The sequence below is a fragment of the Passer montanus genome, unplaced genomic scaffold, assembly GCF_014805655.1.
Source record: "Passer montanus isolate IOZ18808 unplaced genomic scaffold, ASM1480565v1 scaffold33, whole genome shotgun sequence".
Lineage (NCBI taxonomy): Eukaryota > Metazoa > Chordata > Aves > Passeriformes > Passeridae > Passer > Passer montanus.
In genome coordinates this window covers 7,397,983-7,417,169 of record NW_024368041.1, presented here as the reverse complement: position 1 = coordinate 7,417,169, position 19,187 = coordinate 7,397,983, and positions in this window count along the sequence as shown.

Sequence of the window (19,187 nt, the reverse complement as noted above, 5' to 3'; positions counted from 1 at the left end):
AACAAGACCAAGAGCCCCACCCCACTCAAAAATCCCAAGTATTGTAAACAGTTCCCATAACAACTAAATTGTAAAACAAAGTTAGATTATTTTGTTCTCCATAAAATATTATATGATAAAATACTATCTGTGTTGATATGACCTCTTTGTTTCTCCACTCCTCTCAAAGTGCCCTCATTTGACTAAAGATATTAATTTTATCCAATATAGGTATTTACATTGGAGACATCTAATCTAATCAAATTGTTTTGCTTCTATTTATATGGTCAGAAAAGAGAAGTAGGCACTTTCAAGTGTATCATTTGCCTTACATTCAAGCTAATTTTCAACTAACCTCAACAATAAACCACATGAAGTGAAGGCAAGTTTAGAGGGCTTAGGTAGAAGTGGAAGCATTTGAGACCCACATGTAGAGTTACAGAGACAGATGCTTTAACTCAGACAGGCATTAGCTCAGAGGAATTTGCAATATATATTAGCAAGAAGAACCAACCAGCTAGAGTATTGCAAGCTTTTCTTCCTCTTTTTAGATTTTCTTCATAGTCCAGGATACTGAAACCCTACAGATGTGTTCTGCAATTCTTTGGGGAAGGATGGAGTGCAAGAAGTTAGAGACAGCATTTCTTAACCTTTTCCATGAGGGCCAATCTCACCTCACATACTCCTCCTGTGTAGCAGTGTGATTCTGACAGTACAGCCTTGTGGTTCAAGAAATCAACTGCTGAAAACTATTTATTTGAGGCCTCAACGGAGACCTTGACACTGCACTACCAGAAATTGTTCAAGCAAACACTGAGAAGCACATTCTTCTCTGTTTATGTACAATGTTATTAATATATCTATATACTGTTATGTATGGTCAAAACAGACAACTAATGGGAGAGGAAATATGCAGTTATAGGCTCATAGATTACATCCATCCAGAATGAAGCTCACCAGGTCTGTATCTCAACCTTCTACTCAAGATGTTAGTGTTAGACACCCAAGTGTTAGTTATGATGTATGAACAGATCACCCAAGGTACCCAGAGTTTTGTTCAGTCTGGTCTGGAAAACCTTTGAGGATCCAGAACACTTGTTGAATCTCATGAGGTTCACATGGTCCCACTTCTCAAACTTGTCCAGGTGTTTATGGATGACATTCCATCCCTCAGGTGTGTCAACTGCACCACTCAGCTTGGCGCCAATCTGCAAGTTTGCTGAGGGTGCACTTAGTCCCAGTGTCTGTGTCTTTGATGAAGATATTAAACAGTACTGATCCCTAAACAGAGCCCTGAGGGACACCACTTGTCACTGATCCTCATCTGGCCATAGAGCTGTTGACTGCTGCCCTCATACAGCAGCTGGGGGGCTGTCCCAGGTCTGGTTCTTTTTGTTGCTCGCCCAACACCAACTTTCCTGGTAGAGAGACTGGGTTAATAATATATTATTCCCTTTCTCACACAACCTCACCAGAATTGTTTTGCTGGGTAAAGCATCGTAATGGAGGCATTCTATTATGGGTTCAAATCCTTTCTGGTGTTGAACTGAGAAAGTAAATTCAGAATATGCCAGAGGAATTTGATATGTGCTGATGTCTGCCTATTCTCTAAAGCTACCAGAAGCTGCATAATTCTGTCGGCACAGTAATGATTCCATGGTAGTAAGCCATGCTCAGTGGCAGGCTATGTTTGCTCCAACATAGCATTCAGATATCAGGATCACACATTTTGGGTTAGGGCTGACTGATATCTTGCCACTGTGGAAGGAACTCACATATGTGCAGACCTATCCACTTCCCAGTAAGCACAAGGCTGTCTTGTCACCCAGGGTTATCTGACATAGCTATAAACGGCAAACATGATTTTTCCTGAGAAAGGTTATTCTGTTTTCCTTTTATCAACTTGATGGTTTAGAAACTGGAATGATACAGCAAAATAACACCAGTCTTTCCAAACTCTCCTGCCACAGTCTCTGTGTCAAGCACTTTTCTGGACACTGCACATATAGGAGACATCAGATCATGTGGAGGAGGTAAAGGGAGAGATTTTCAGATTCAAATTGTCTGATTCAATATCCTGCCTTGCTTCCTCTACAGAAGCAAGGAAATACCATGCATTCCAGTTCATCATTGCTATTGTATACAGAGATGTGATAGTATGCTTCTGAAATGTCAAAAATCCCCACAGGGCAGAAGATTTTGGAGACAGAATTCCTACCTAATGTGTAAAATAAAGAAATAGGGAAAGGAGAATGAACATGTTCTATCTCCACCTTTAAAGCTGTGTACCCAGAGCTTTCATACCAGTGTATGAAAGCTGGTAAGAGAAGGGTAAGAGAAGACAAACATGATTGGCTTCATTTATTTCTGTTGAAGAAGCTCAGAATCTTTTAGGATTGGACAGAAGCCTTTTAGCTTTTCAAAGTACTCAAAAGTTTTTAGTTGGTTGATCTATGTAGATTTAATGTTCGCTCTTCAATATCTGAAGGAAGAGTTTATTTTTGGCTAACTCCCCAAAATGCACATTATTTTATTTAAGTAAAAGAGAGAAGCTATGGTAGAAGCCATCTGTACCTTCTTCCCCTTTTCTTGCTCCACCCTTATGAAAGAATGAGGAAAATAAGAATTAATTACTCATTCAATTCTTGCCCCCTAAGGAGACAGCTGAAACTCTAAATGGACAGCTTTCTTCAGACATAAACCAGCAGAAATAGTGTGATGTGATTATAGTAAATCACTTCCAAAAAGTCAAGCACTGGCTCATAAGTGATCTTGGAATCACTTAATAGCTTTGGCAATTCTAATTTTTTTTCCCCCATTCAGGAGAAGGTGCTAGGCCTCAAAGACAGTTACCTCTAGACCAGGCAACAAATCTCAGCCATTTTGGCTGCTTGCCTAGGCAAAAGTGTGGTATAAGTTTGTTCCAAATACACATCACCTCCAGGCAGAAACCAAACGTGGAGAATTGCCAGAAAGACTAAAGCATGAGGAAATTATTAACATGTGAGAACAGGAAGTTATAAATGAAGGCTATATTGCAACCTTTATTTTGGAGGGTGTTACCAGGCTCCTCCCAGCCCGGCAAATAATTATGTAGCTATCTAGGAACCTGAGTCTTCTTCCATAGGAATTGAGACAGTACTTACTACTGCTTTCACTGGTACAAGAGTCAGGTCATCAAGAATTTTAAATAAGCATTGCAGGTTTTTTTCTTTCTCAAGTAAAAGAATTTTGAAAAGCAAGTATAAATGAGTTTACAGAGACTGGCGTTCTGAAGTCCTTATGACAAGAAACTGTGATTTTCTAAGGAAAGTGAACTTCTTGTCATTTGGAAAGAGGTTCTGAAAAACACACATCACACATTAGAACCTGAAATTAACTCATGCTGATATTTTTGGCTTTCTGCTTTACATCCATCTAATTCTGTCCCCACAACAAGACTCGACATGGGAAGATGTTTGATCCTACCTATTAATAGACACACAAACCCTCAATAAGACTTGTGGCATAGCTTGAAATGCAATTCTGAAGTCAATGTATTTTAAAATTAAAGGGGAAAAAAAAAAAAAAGAAAGACAAATGGAGATAAAGTTCATTTCCCACTTATGAAGATCTCATGTGGATCTGGCCAAGGGCATCCAGCCCAGATTCCAAGAAACTGCTGCAGTAAAACAGAATTACTTTTTAAAAAACATTTGCTTGAAATACCAAATCTAAATGTTCTTAAGATGAAAGAGCCTCTTTAGTTAATTTTAGACAAGGCTGTCCTATTTTGGTTGTGGACTGGAAGCAGAGAATAGTAAAATGTTTACTCTGAGAACAGCAGTGCTGGGCATTGAGCCCAAACACAGCTATCTGCTATAATTCTCTTACCAAATAAGATATAGCTCCTTCTAGAAGTATTTACATCAATCTGTACTACCACAAAATGACCACACAACTCATTATCAAACAGCAGATCAGTACAGTCTGCTGCACTTCTGTACACTGGAGTCTTGCCACGTTATTCAGCCACTGTCCAGGAGAGTCACTGCAGAGTGTACAGATGTATAATCAAGAAAGCAAAAAGGGGATGGCCCTGAGACCTGGGTGAAGCTTTTGGCTTTCAACATTGTCAAAGCAAGGGCAAAGGCACTAAACCTGATAAACTAAGCTTGTGTCTCATGGGACGCATGAAATTAATAAGAGAGTGTGAATGCGTGGGGAAATTAATAAGAAAGAAGGTGGTCTGGCTCCAGCAATTACTCTCAGATGATAATGAAAGCAGATCAGTTTTGGAATTAGTGAAAAATTCACAGGTTCATATTGCAGACCAGGTACAAGTCTGTCAGAATGGGAGATGAATAAGAAATACAGGGAAGAAGACAATTCATTTTGCAGATGACCAAATTCTGGCAATAAAAGGCCTTGGTTGGGTCTTTTGGCCTGTTTTCTTTCTATGAAGCATAAAATAATACTTCCTCAAAAAACTGGCTTGTAACAACTCACTAGATGCTTCTTGTAAAAGACATTGATCATGAACAGCGTGGTAAAAATATAACACATATTGAAACAATGAGCTACAGGGCTTCTATGGTGGAATGACTGCATCAGCAGACAAGGGAAAAGCTGCTACTGTCATCTACCTGGACTTCATTTAGGCCTTTGCTACAGTCCTCTGCTACAGTCCTGCCTCTCAGTTGGAGAGCTAAAGATCTGATGGATGAACAATTTGAGGGATAAGGAGATGGTTGGATGGTTGTATCCAAAGAGCTGGAGTTGAAAGCTCGATGTCCAAGTGGAGACCAGTAACAAGTGATGTCCTCCAGGGGTCTGTACTGGAAGAAATATAATTTAATATCTTCATTAACTGTATAGATAATGAGATCAGGTGAACCCTTAGCAACTTTGTGGATAACATGAATATTAAGTTGTGGATTTGCTTAAGACAAGGATGCCTTCCAGAGGCATTTTGAGGGGTTGGAGGTGTGGGACCATGTGAACCACAATGAAGTTCTCCAAGCCAAAAGGTAAGTTCCTGCACCTTGATCAATACAATCTCCAATATCAGTACAGACTGGGGAATGAGTGAGAACAACCCTGAGAAGATTTGGGAGTACTGGTGGATGAAGAATGGATGTAGGTCAGCAGTGTGTGTGCTTGCCTTCCAGAAAGCAAACTGGATCCAGATCTGTATTCAAAGAAGTTTTGCCAACAGGTCCAGAGAGGTTGTTCTCCCCTTTTACTCTGCTCTGGTGAGGTCCCATCAGGAGTAATGGGTCCAGTGCTGGGGTCCCCAGAACAAGAAAGACATGAACATACTAGAGCTGGCCCAGAAGAGGGCCATGGAAATCATCAGAAAGCTGGAACATCTCACCTATGAGGAAAGGCTGAGAGAGTTGGAGTTTTTCAGCCTGGAGAGGAGAAGGCTCCAGGGGGACATTATTGCAGCGTTTTAGCACTTATGAGAAAGATGGAGACAGCTTTTTTTAATAGGACCTGTAGTGACAAGACAAGGGGGCAGTTGGTCTAAATCTAAGCGGGTAGATTTAGGTTGTACATAAAGAAGACATTTTTTCAGTGACGGTGGTGAAACGCTGGCACATGTTGCCCAGAGAATTTGTGGATGCCTGGAAGCATTCAAGGCTATGTTGGATGTGGCTTTAAGTAAGCTAATCTAATAAAGATATACCTAACCAGGGCAGTGGAACTTGACATTTAAAGGTACTTTCTGACCCAAACCATTCTATGATTCTATGAATCGATGAAATATCTATGGTGGCTCCTTCACAATAGAACATAGAAAAGCAAATATTTCAAAAGAAGAAAGCAAATTCAAAATGCTGGTCATTGTATAGCAGTAGCCAAACCACGTTAATTTTAAATAGCAACAGCTGGGAATGGGAAGGGGAAATGTTTGTTTCTCTTTTTATTGTTTTTTTTTTGTTTGCTTTTATTTCACCCAAGGGCATTTTGGTGGGTTTGGTGTTTTGTTTGGTTTGGTTTGGTCTGGTTATCTTTTTGCTTTTCGAAACCTTTTTCTTACTTGCACCATTCCAACAGTAAAAATGAAAAGTCAAAAAAGCAATCGTAAAAAACTTAACAAAACAAGCTAAAATGGTAAAGACAAAATAAAAGTCATTATTTACATGAAAATTTGTAATTTTGTTTCCAAATTTCCTGGAAAATATCTCAACCACAAACACAATTTTTCCATGTAAACACGTCTGCTTTTTCTTAATTTCCATTTTGTCTTGAAGTGCCACTTCAGTGTTAGGATCGACCTGGGACTTCCCTGTCCATTAAAAAATGAAGCAAAAGTATTTAATTAAGGAAACAGCACCTGAGTCCAAAATAGATCAATACACTTTAATTGCCAATGCACTTTGTTGCGATTTTAAACTGTATCTCTATGAAGCCCATTAGACAAGTCTATGATCACTTATCAAAGTAAGCAAAGTTTTCTAGCAACTGGAGATCAAAGAATAATGGGTCTTTAGTCTACAGACTGCATCATTGCAGTTCTTCAAAGGCAACTAAACTCCTCTGCCCATGACTGCAGAGCACTTTGAGGTCCTCTGGGATTGTAGATGCTGGGTTTCAAAGCACACCAAGAAGTGTGAAAGTCACAATTACAGAACAGTGCTCTGTCATCTGGGAAGAGATTTTTAAATTAACTAGGGACAACTTCTTCATCATCTGTGTGAACTCACAGAAAAGCTTGCTTTGATATTTCCAGAAAAGACCACTTGTGAGTCCTGAGGAAAACAGCATCTGACCTTAGTGAGCATCTTAGTGCATTTTAGTGGAAGAACTGTACCTTCCCCTGCTTCCCCGTTGCAGATCACAACATCAGGCAACCATCTCTGCCCAACACAGAGACGTCTCTTCTTAGTGGGGACTTACAACAGGTATAACAATAGATAGGTTCTATTTTGAATGCTGCACAAATATTCTGTCTCCAGTACTGAAACAGACAGAAAGGTCAATTCCTAAGGCAACAAAGATGTTTTTCTCTTCAGAGCTTTTGGATTGGGAGAAAATACCATTAAGTTTCATCCTTGGGATAGCAACAAAACTCTTCTAGAAAAGGAAGTGAGAGGAGGCTTTAAACTGGACATGTAGTAGAGACTTGACTAGATGAGCAGGTGAAAGATGAACATCACCTAACAACCTTTTGGAGACATCACACTCCAAAACAGAGTATATTCTCACTACAGGGATGCAAAATCATTCAAGATAATGTCTTTTAACAAGATTAATTCTAAGTGTCTTGCTGTGCTTTCTACAATATTTCTCTTCCTCCTGTCCTGACTGAGAGATCTCAGAAAATAAATAAGTAAACACAAACAATTAGCAAATCTTCTGATCCTTTACAGAGTTTTTGTGTGTGTGTGTAACTCATTAGTTTTCCCAACATTTGAGAAAGAATTAAAATATCCTTATCTCGGTCTGCAGACATGGCACAAGGAGGGAGGGTAGCTTGATAGTGTTGGAGTGTATCTACAGTTCAGCTTGCATTTAGGGAGAGGGTGACATTCCTCTGTTATCCTGACTTCCTAGGGCACCACAGACTGTGATGAGTATGAAAGTCAGCAGGTATTTCACCAGTGGCAAGCCCTGTTCCTCTAAGCTCTGGGCCTGCACCTCATTCACTGAGCCACCACTTGCTTTCTGCAAATGGGTCCTGATACATTATGTAGATTAAGGTCTTGTCATGATCCACTGAAGTATATGAGAAGGCTTTTTTCAAGAACACTTGAGTGTTAGACGCATCTTTTTTCCTACCTGGTTACCCATCATGAGTTGATGATGCCTTTAGACCCTTCCCTACACAGACCTGGAGCCCTCCATTGTGGCATTGCTTTCCAAACCACACTTCCTTGCATGAGTGACATAGTCTCTTCCATGCAAGACAACATGAAAATGGTGAGTCAAGTGTGATTGAATATGTGGAGTCTACAGACAGAAATCATTACTGTAAAAAAAAAAAAAAAAGAAGAAGAAAAAGTACAATTTCCTCTTTCAGTTAGTTCTCAACAATTTTAGCCTGTGAACAATTTCAGTCCCTAAACTATCACATCTCACAAAGTGCACAATTCCATTTTTTCTTGACTCATGAAAACTTGTTTGCTGTTTGAAACACATTGCTCTAGTGTAGCCTGAGATCAGTTTGTCCTTCATACAAGATTCTTAAGGCTTCTTTAGAAACTGTTTCTGGTCCAAGACTGATGGCAGGGCATTTGAGATAAAGGTTCATAAAAGTTGTGAAACAAAGAAACTGTTGTATCATCTCAACTCTCCATTTCCCCAAATGAAATAATGTATGAGTTAATCTGAAAAATGTTCTTTCTCAGTGAGAAACTGGATGTTCTCATCTCCAGCTGATCAGATTGTTTTTGAGAGTATGTGGGCCCTCATTGCTGTTTAAAAATTTCTAGCTTTTCCCAGAGGACACTTCCTGCACTGACAGGCAAATAAAAACTAGTAAAAACAGGCACTTGCACGAAGCACATTATTTCCTGCTACTGTGCTGAAACATAGATGTGCAGATATCCAAAAAGGGCAAAAGTGTGTCGTAAAACTTCCAAAATTACCTTGCTGTTTTTTTACTCCCTCTTGAATCTTGTTTCTCAAGAATCCTAATCAATGAAGTACTGTAAATAAAAATTAGTCACAGAAAATAATCTGTCATCTTTTAATTAATAGCATTGGGAAGATAGATTCCTCATGTGCTTAAACATTTCTCTGAAAGGGGAGCATAAAGCTCACTCAGCTGGGGTGATAATGAGGAAAAATACTTCTGAGAGCTTTTAAAAAGCTGAACATCAAAGTCCTACTCTTAGTGTTTGATAATACGTGAACTGTGCTGCTATTGGAAATTTCTGCCTGCTCCCAGGGGAGGCTTAGTGTGCTGTGAATGAAGACCAGCAACCTTAAGGCCAACTTCTGTGAAGTTAGTCCAGGATTTGTTTGATGCTAGGGCATGAAACAATCCTTCAGAGAAGGGGGCATGTTCAAGAGCTGCACAACAACCTCTGTTAAACACAGGCAACCTCAGCCCCACTGGTATATTCCATTCAGGAGTTTGTTCATAGCACTTTATTCCATAACAGTTGGTGATATTACATAACTCATCAAACCTGCAATAGGTTGACACATCTCACATGAGGGGTGGGTTTTTAGTACTTATTTTCTTGTCAGATAAGGTAATGATATGTGTAAAAGTAAAAAATGAACATTGCTGTTGTCTTAACCAAAATACAATTTACTTACGTCAGTTTAAAATTTTAAAAATAGTCAGTTAAGAATTGGAGAATAGAATGGACACAGTTTTATTTGGTCTATTTGAATGTTTGTTTCTACCACAAAGCACCTCAGAATATACTTTTTTAAGTCTCATCTTGTTTCACAAGTGACTTTTCACTGGTCAGGCTGGCTTACTTTGTGAAGAAAGAACTTCTGATGTTTCACTCCTCAATCTTAAATGCTTACTAGCATTGACAGTGCTCTCCTCTCCTCTGTCTCTTCACGTGAGACCTCCAGAATAACTTGACCGCAGAAATATCTGCCTCAAGTTTCTCTCCCTAATTCTTTCTCTCCACACTGCTGTGAGTTGGATCACTCTGTACAGCATGGCTTTCAGATTGATTTCCAAAACATGAGGCAGTAGCAAACAGCCATCCTTGCAGGTCTTTCTCATTCCTGGGGTCTCAGAGAAAGGTGAGGGATGATGTCACAGCTGGGGGTTTTCTCCACTCATTCCTTCCCTACTTCTTCACCTAGCATCCAGGATTATAGAATTTCCACAAGAAAGCCAAAGTGTTCAAACACAATTACATTATATTCCAATTTAACTCATTTTAATTACACTTGTAGGAAGTTTTTCACTTCAGAAGCACAATATGGACTTCAGTTGTACAGTGATGGAAAACAATACAGAATAAATAGGTTTCCAGTAATACTTTTGCATGAGATTTGAGGGAGTTTATACAGTTTTTGCTTTATATGTGAATTTCTCATTTTTTCAGCTTTCAACACTTTGACATTTTACTAATTCTTTTGATTCTTGTGCCAAACACCTTGGTGTTGCGATCAATAAACAGATTTTTTAAATTTTTTTTTAAAGTGTGCAATATAAAAACATGTATGTTCACCTAGAAATATTTGCCAGATTGGCTGGAGCTGGGATCCAGCTGGGAAAAGTTCACATTCACAAGCAATTATGGCTTGTTTGCTCCCAGCTGATCTGATGCTCGTTGCACACAGACTGATATCTAAGCATAAACTTCTGGATCCCTAGTAATGAAAGTCCTCTTGGTAGTGGAAACCACTGTTTTATGAGATTCCTGTTCAACACTTATTTTTCCTTTATATTTGTGAAAGCCTAGTTAGCTTAGATGACTAAGGTCCATAGTCACAAAATACAGATGACACAGTTTTGCAGGATCAGATGACTCTGAGTGCCCATCATTGCCTTGTCCAAGATCACAAAAATTATTCTTCAGCATAACAAAATGCAGTAGTATTATGTCCTGATTAATGGGTCTGAATCTCTAACACTTTCTCCTCAGTCAAAACTTAGCATTTGTTAGAATTTAATTTTATATATTATGGGTTTTTTAAAATATTAATGGTATGTAGTATATATAGAGTTCCACAAATATGCATATGTATATTATACATCTATAATATGTATATACATTACATATTATATGTATATTTCCACATATATGTATATACACGCACACACACTTACATAAATATATATATATTGACGTATTTTTAGAGTCAGTAAGACCAAACTTGAAGGACCTATGAGGAAAATACTCTAAACTCTTAATCAACCCAGTTCATAATATCTTGTCTCAAGAATAGCCACAGTTGTCACATTGGTAAAAATCAAAGTTATATAAAGAGAGAATAAATTTCCTATCAGCATTGGGCACTGAGTGACCCTATCTGCCTAAGTTCTACTAAGCCAGAAGAAAATTTGACTAATCACTTCTAGTGCACAGGAAGGCTTGAACAATAGTCAAAATAGTGAAATAAGCACATTTTTACATTGTCACATGTAAGCTTTATTCTACTGAATTGTGTGAAAGAGCTGATGGGTTTCTAAGATGTCAGTGGAAGATCTGCAAGAAAGCATGAGTGTAAGGAAATGGTATCAGAAGACAGAAAATTGGCATAAAATCAGGTATTTCCAGCAAAGGAGCCCTCGGGTGTTTATTTCAAGGTATTTACATTTCTTAGAAAATAAATTTGTCAATATCACAAAGGTGTAGATAACTGTTTCACTTTATCTAAGAAATTAATTATGGCAGCTAAATAATTTTTAGATAATGGAACTAATGGCATGACAATAAATATGTGCATGCATTGAGGTGTATCCTCAGGTCAGCACTCCATCCAACCCTTCCCAGTCCTCCATCCTTGGGAGCAGTTGAAACCAAAGACTTTTTAAAAAGGGGGATGGGGGTAGGAAATGCAAGAAGTGACTTCAAAATTCACCTCTACAAGAGAGGAATCCTACAGCAATCGAGTTAGCAGTTTCATAGTGAAGAAAGAGAAAAAAAATTAGACTAAGATAAGAGGTGTGTGAAGCAGTAGAAAGAAACTGAAGAACAATCTAAAGTCTAACACTGAAAAAATTAGTTCATCATATCAAAGTTTGACCTTGCTTTGACTCTGTTATATACTAGTTCTGAACATCCTGGAATGAAAAATATAGAGGCTCCTTTTCTGAAGGAAAAAGCAGGTGTTCTATACCAGCTGGTTTTCTTTTTCCCTGGAAACTAGACTTTTCAAATTTTCTACCACTGTCTGATTAAAAAAACCCATACAGAAGGTCATTGTCAAAGAGTGTGAAACTGATAAATAAAACAAAAAAAATTCACAGGTTTTACATAGTCATCACTTCTTGATGAATAAGAAATAGAATATTTAAGGGATAAAAAAAAGGGAGCAGAAGAAAATGACGGTGATTCCATAACATCTGAAAAGAATCATTGGAATGAAATATAAAAAAAAAGAACAAAAATCCAATACTGAGATAAATTCATTCTTTTATGAATAAAATTGAATATAAAAGTAACCACAATTCTCCTTTCTCCCTTTTGTTCTTCAAGGTTGTAAGGAGAGCACAAATCCTACTTAGTAAGCCCTGTGAAGAAAACTCAGCATGTTGTAAAGCTGAATGCTGGGTATCTTGCTGCCTAGGGAAAGCTTTCTTGTTGCACTTAGGGACTCAGATGAAGGTGAGTTCTTACACTGCTCAATTTCAGTTGACAGAGTTGACCCTAATTTATATGCAGTAAAACAGATTAAGACCTTCTCCCTAGTTTTAGCATCACTGTTCTTTAAAATAAATTAATTTATCAGTGTTTTCCTAAAACATATTAACTTAATTCATGTTTGAAAGTACTTTTGTATATTACTAAAGGCTGAATCAAAACCACCATATATTGTCTTCTAGAGCTAACAATTGGCTGAGGTGTGAAGAGAATGTTTCTATAAAACTTATTTTGATATAATATTTTAGTAGTCTACTGCACAAGTCATCCTTAAGGCTATTTGGTTAGCTATAATTATTGCTTGATGTCCTTCAGCCACAAGCACCTAATAAAGTAGCAGTAGAATGTGATAGTAAACCAATTACTGTTCACTGTGACTTGGGATTCATATCCAGATTTATTCCATTTTTTGGTCCTGTATTCTAGAAGTATTTGTAATTCCAATTTGTGATAATTTTGAGTCCTAATTCAGCATTCCTATTACTCAATCATATTCCAGTACAATTAATTGTCATTTAACAACTCTGACATGCAAATTCTACGTGTGAGGATATTCTTAAATAAACTTCCCGCCTTTGTATATGAAGTTTTATTTATCAAAAACCTGTATTTCATCACAGTGAGCTTCTAGTAACATACTTTAGTTTTAAAAATTAATTGTTTAATATTTTAGGAATATGTGCTCCAATATATCATTTTCTCCATCTTATATTTTCTTTACTCTCTAGTTTATAGTAAGTAAACTAGAAGTTTCTGAGAAAAAAAAAATTACAAGATTTGGTCCAGTATTTTGGTTAAAGGCAGAAAAAAGTCTTAATTTTTAGCTCATAGCACTCCTTTAGGAAGGTAAGCAAAAAATGTTGTGTGTGATGAAACTGTGCAATCCAGTACTTGACATCTGTCATTAAAGAAGAGACAAAAAAGAGTTTTACTATATACATTGATAGATTAGAAAAATTAAGTACAAATGTTCTTATAATTAGAACAGATATTCAAAAAATATTAGAGAAACAGTAAATTTTATCAATCTATCATGTTAATTTAAAGAAAATGGCTTCAAGAAATGTAAAAAACTATGAAATCTGTAGTATTGGGTTTTGATACTAGTACCTTTGCAGCTCATTGTGAGTCAAGACGTGAAAGATAAACATCAATTAAAAATTTTACTTATTCCACACAGAAAAATAAATATTTCATGAGTTTTGAAGTGTCTAAACCCCTCTTCAAATGAAAGCAGTGAATTGTTGTATTGCAAACCCTTGAGTCTGAGTATTGCACCACTTGCTCACCATAACCCTGAGATTCTCCACTTGAATTTTGTGAAGTGGTTGAGTGATATCCCCCGCCCTGTGCTCTCTACAGCACTGCCACTCAGCTGTGCCATGGCTCCAGCCACACCCTGGAGGAAGTTCTCCAGCCAAACTTCCTCCCTTCCCTTGCTCACAGTGCTGTCACATACAGCTTTGATGGAACACAGTCCCAACACCAACAGATTATCTATTCACCTTTTCCTCTCTTCAGTTCCATGTACAAGTGAATCCCTTTTCTGTGCTTCCAGAACAGTTTTTGTTTTGTGAGATGTTTTGCAGTATTCTGGGACAGCATTACATTTTCAGTGCTTCACCACAAGTGTTCTGACCAGCCATACCTGTCTCCATCACACAGCACGTGGCTGCTCTTATTGCCTGTCTCATGGTTTACCAGGCTTTTAGGAAGATGGCCAACATGAAAATTCTTCTGGAGACCTAAGATAGGAAAACACCTTTTTCTGCCCATTTCCAAGGTTTCTTAAGACATAGTGCACAGAATTTCTTTGTTGTCCTCTCCTATGCTACAAGTTGCCACAGCTATTATTCAGACTTTGCGTGGTGTATTTTAAGCCCTCTTGATTGCATCTCATGTATATTGTGTAATACAGCTCACCTACCAGTGAGAATGGTTCAAAGTTCCTTGACATAAGTTTTATTAGATAAACATTGTATAGCTGGTATTAGTCGTGTGGGGAGAAGCAGATTGATGATCTTCAAGAGCTGGAGTTGTCACTGCTGGACTGATTTTAAGACAAGCTGTTTCTCAGAAGACCTGTCATTTGATGCTTAAACAAGGTTAAAGCCCAATCTGAAAGGCTCTTTAGTCAGAAGGAATCACTTGTATTGGTATTTTGTTGGTTTTGACATGCAGCTTAATTAGGTCTTTAATTCCTGAACCATAAACTTTTCTTAAATTAGCAAAGGGGAAAAAAAAAACAACACAACAAGGCTTTATGCCACCTGGAAGAAATTAAAATAAATGTCCTTTCCCACTAATCTTGTTTCAAGTCACAACAATAAATATGCTCTGTATTCAATAGCATTGTTAGCCTGAAGCTAAGGGGAGTCCTCTGTGCAAATGAGCCCTTTCCAGCACCAACACTTGACAAGAACAAATTAGCAAATTCTGCTAAAATCACCAATGCCTGTGATGTACCCCAACTGGTGCTATCAAACTGTGGGCAATTCTGGGAGATTTTATATTTATATCCTGGGTATTTTGCTGCTGGTTAGGAAGGTATCAAGGGAGCTTAAAAATTAATTCAAGCAGAACATGAGTTTGAAGATCAAATTTTACTTGGTGGACAGGAAAAAGGAAGGGGAAAGTGAGTTTTGCCTATACCTTCTACTCTCTGTACCCGAGAGATGCTGCACCAGTGCTAGGGAGCAAGGAGAGCACAACAGCCCTGCTAGTTCAGACTTCTCCCCGCTGCTGACCCCACATATTCCATATAGGACAAGGTTCTCTCTCCTACACTGCCAGTACCTGCTACAATTAAACATTTCCTGGAGCTGCCAGTTTTGAGCTTTATTGCAGGACAAGGATTTGCAGCAGGACAGGGGTTCCCGGTAGCTGTGAGGTCAGCTTGTTCCCCAAGTCCTCACGTCCCCATGAAGATAAACCATAAGTTTCTTGGCTGACCTGAGGTGTAGTGGGTGCCATTGATACACATTATTTTCTAGCTCTGCATTTGAAGTCTATAGTATCACCCCTATTAACTTGTGCTCCCTTTCTTCCCTCACTTCCATATCACTGGACTCACTCAAATTTCTGCTTTGTACACCTAATCTGAGTACAAGGGCCTTTCAGGTTCAGGATGCTCCTCTGACCTTTCTTTTCCTGAGGAAATCAATAGGGACAGACATTTACAGACAAATATATGAACACTGCATAGAGTGAATAAGTTGGTTTATGTCTTCAGTTTTAACAGATGTATGGTTAAAGCCAATATGAAATACTTGAACACACTGAAATGAAAATATCTGATCATCAAAATATAAACCTGCTATGAAAATGCAGATACTCTTTGCTGGTCTGTGAGCTTGACTACTTTATAATTTAGGTGTCAGATTCCCATTAATACCTTTACCTCCCACCTCATGCTCATTAATTCCTTTTATGTAACAATTCATGACCCTCACCATTTCCTCACAGTTTAATGACTTCAGAGAAAACCTTTCATCCCATTGTCAACCCCCTTCTTTAGCTATTGCCTTTTGCGGAGAGAACACCACGGTCTGCTAGGGCAGTGGTGCTCATGTCCCCCACATGCTCTGAGGGAGGATTCCCTTAGACATAATTGTAGCTGTTTCCCCTGTGGACAAATCAGTCCCAAACCAGCCCGAGTACAAAGATGCACAGTTGGGCAGCCAATTGTGCTCTGAAGTCATTAGCAAGACAAAACACTCTGTGGAATTTAGGCTTTCAGAGTCTCCTCTGCAAGGAGGATTTCTAAGAAAAACCTGGCAGTTCCAACTGGGAGAGGAATTTCTCCTGCTAAATAGAAGATAAGGAAAGATTAGTTTAGTGACAACAAGCTTGGAGTTAATGCTCTTCAAGTGGGAATGTGCTCCTTCAGAAAACTGAATCAAATTACATTGATATATATAAATCCATTTTCAGATATTAGCATTTCCTATTAAATAATCTTCTCTTTAACTGAAAACATCTTTTTAACAAGATATACCTGTTGTTCATAATATTTTAAACTAGCAGTACTATTACCAGCACTATTAATAAATTTATGTCAATATTCCAAACTCAGAGAAAAATAATGAAGTCCCCACATTTGATATATCATTAAGAACCCTGAATTCTCTATGTGGCTTAGCAAAAAAAATTGGGTTTTTTTTCCTTCAGTTTCCAATTTACAGGGAAACCTAAACTTATGGAAAGTCAAAGTTCCTGTCACAAGGCTGAAAGCAACATGTACTGTCAAAGAAAAGCCTCCCAGAGAAAATAAGACAATTATATCTATACACCAAACTAACCAGTTAAAGTAAAACTTTACCATCCGGTTTATAAATAAATCAAATTATTTGAAACCAAAATTTGCCTTGGATCTCATTTGCGTTCACTGCATAATTCCATCACTAAATTACTGTTACCAGTGGAAGAAATATCTGTGCACATATGAAATTTGTTATTAGTGCTCGTGAATAATTTCATTGCTCAGTTACACTGATGGAAATAATTCCAAAAAGAGTCTGAGTTTTCAAAGTTGTTAAAGGGGAATGTTAACATAAATATGAAGAAGAAAAAATATATGCAAAGCAAAAGATTTCTTTTTCCCCTGGGCTGGGCAGGAGGATCGAAGTTAAGCCATCCAAAAAAATCCATGTCTAATATTTTAAATAATGAAAAAAACCACTCAAATGCTTAATGAAATCATGTCATGAAAATGATGGAAATATAAATATACTTAAGGTTATGTTTGCAACAAAAATTGTGCTGCAGTTGATGGGGAAGTCATTATTTTGCCCACTTTGAGCAAGATTTTTTCCTTAGGAAGACTCACAGTGGGAGTGTTGAGCATGCTTTAAAATGTGACCCTTATGTGAGTTCTTAATTGAGAGTCACTCATTTTGTAGGGGAAGCAAACAAACAAAACCAAACACCACCATCCCCTCACCCTCCTTACTCCAGGGTACAAGACTTTGAATGAAGAAGTGGAAGCTGAGGCAATTTGAAATCTGGCTCAAGCCAAGTCAGAGAACTCTCACAAAGGCAACCTGTGCTGGCTCAGGGATTAATTAATGCTGTCATCTCCATTTGCTAGGAACAATGCTGTCCTCTCAACTACATTCCTTTTTTCCAAGATGAAATCCTGAAATGTTCCTAGATTAGGGGGATAGTTGATGCAACATTCTCAGCACCAGTTCATATAATATGTAGATTATATTTATATTTAAGTAACCTACTCTGGGTTCACTAGAATGAATAGGCCATAGCTTTACTTAGACTGGTTGCATTACACTGACCCATTTAAAAGTTGGAAGCAAACTACTGTAGCTTCATTAAATGACAAAAATTTTGGGGAAGAGGATTATTGCAATTATTGTTGTTGTTATTATTATTATTATTATCTCGAGATACCACTTAGACTGGTTGCATTACACTGACCCATTTAAAAGTTGGAAGCAAACTACTGTAGCTTCATTAAATGACAAAAATTTTGGGGAAGAGGATTATTTCAATTCTTCTTGTTGTTATTATTATTATTATCGCGAGATACCACATAACTAAGAGAAGAAATTATAGAATAAAACCCAGGTCCTTTTATAAGTTAAAAACTGGCATTGTTTGGCCAGAATTTAAATTAATTTCTTCCTCTCAGTTCATTTGAGATGGTTGATTTTAACTACTGTATGAAAAAAAATTGCATCTGTTTCACACAAAAACTGTTTTTATTGTGGCATAGCTTGCAGACAGAGCTACCCAGTGGGGGTCCCACCCCATTTGAAGAGATGCTCCTCTGAGGCTACAACCCCATTGCAGTGAGTTTCAGCTTTCCTTGAAACAAATGAACCATCACAGGTTTTATTTCAGCTTTTGTTTGTTTTTGTTTGATTTTTTTGTTTGTTTGTTTGTGTGGGATTTTTGTTTTGTTTTGATTTGTTATCTTCAATTAGTGTAATTTTAATTTTTTTTTCTTTCCATTTTCCAGCATCAGCCTACTAATCACAGTGGATCTGCAACTGCTTCATGAGCAGCAGGAACACTCTTGCATTTGGATGCAGGGTTCCAGAAGCCCCTTAAAAATAACGTTTAAAAGTTTTGGGACCAACTCAGACGCTGAGTTGGTCCCAGAATTCCAGTGCTTTTGGTTCAGAACTCTTAGAGTTCTGAGGTCCTTGCACTGCAAATACATTCATACAAATTCAGGTGAGTATGAATAAAATAGACTTAAAATAATTTAGATTCTGCCTACCAGTTTAAGTGGTTTCTCCTGGCTTGCAGATGGGCAGTTAAATCGATTATGGTTACACATTGCTATGTGCTTCTTATTGTGTAGAAGGTCTGGCACACTGCTAAGTTCTTAAGGTGGAACTGTGTCCTGATATAATTAATTATATAATTAATGTTGCTTCATTCGATACCAATGTGTGTGACAGAAAGAAGAAAAAGGAAAAAAGAAAAAAAAAGCATGAAAGGACAATTTTAAAAAATCAGCGGTGGATCTGAAGGCTTTTCAGCGTGAGGCTGCTATCTATAGATAGTTATCTCACATGGCAGCCCTGTGTTTTAAGAAGCAGAAAGTTTTCAGTTTGTGATTACATACATATGGTAGCAGAAGAGGCCCTTGGGGCTGTTGCAGGGACCTCACAGGAAGCTCAGAGCTTCAATCCAGGGCATGGGGGAGGAGGAGGGATGCATGGAACTCAAGACTCAGAGATAGGAAACAATTATCATTCAGCTGGCAAAAGGCTAAAAATGTCCCTCAGCAACATTCCCGGGATACCCCAGAGCAAGACCTGCCAGTGGAGAGAAGACCAGGAAAACGGAAACTCATTGTTTCACCCAGGCTGAATTTTACATCCTATTACCAACTCTAACAAACTCTATTTTCAGTGAGTGGGTGCTGCAAAACACAGTTTGAGAGCAACAAAAAATAGCAGCAAA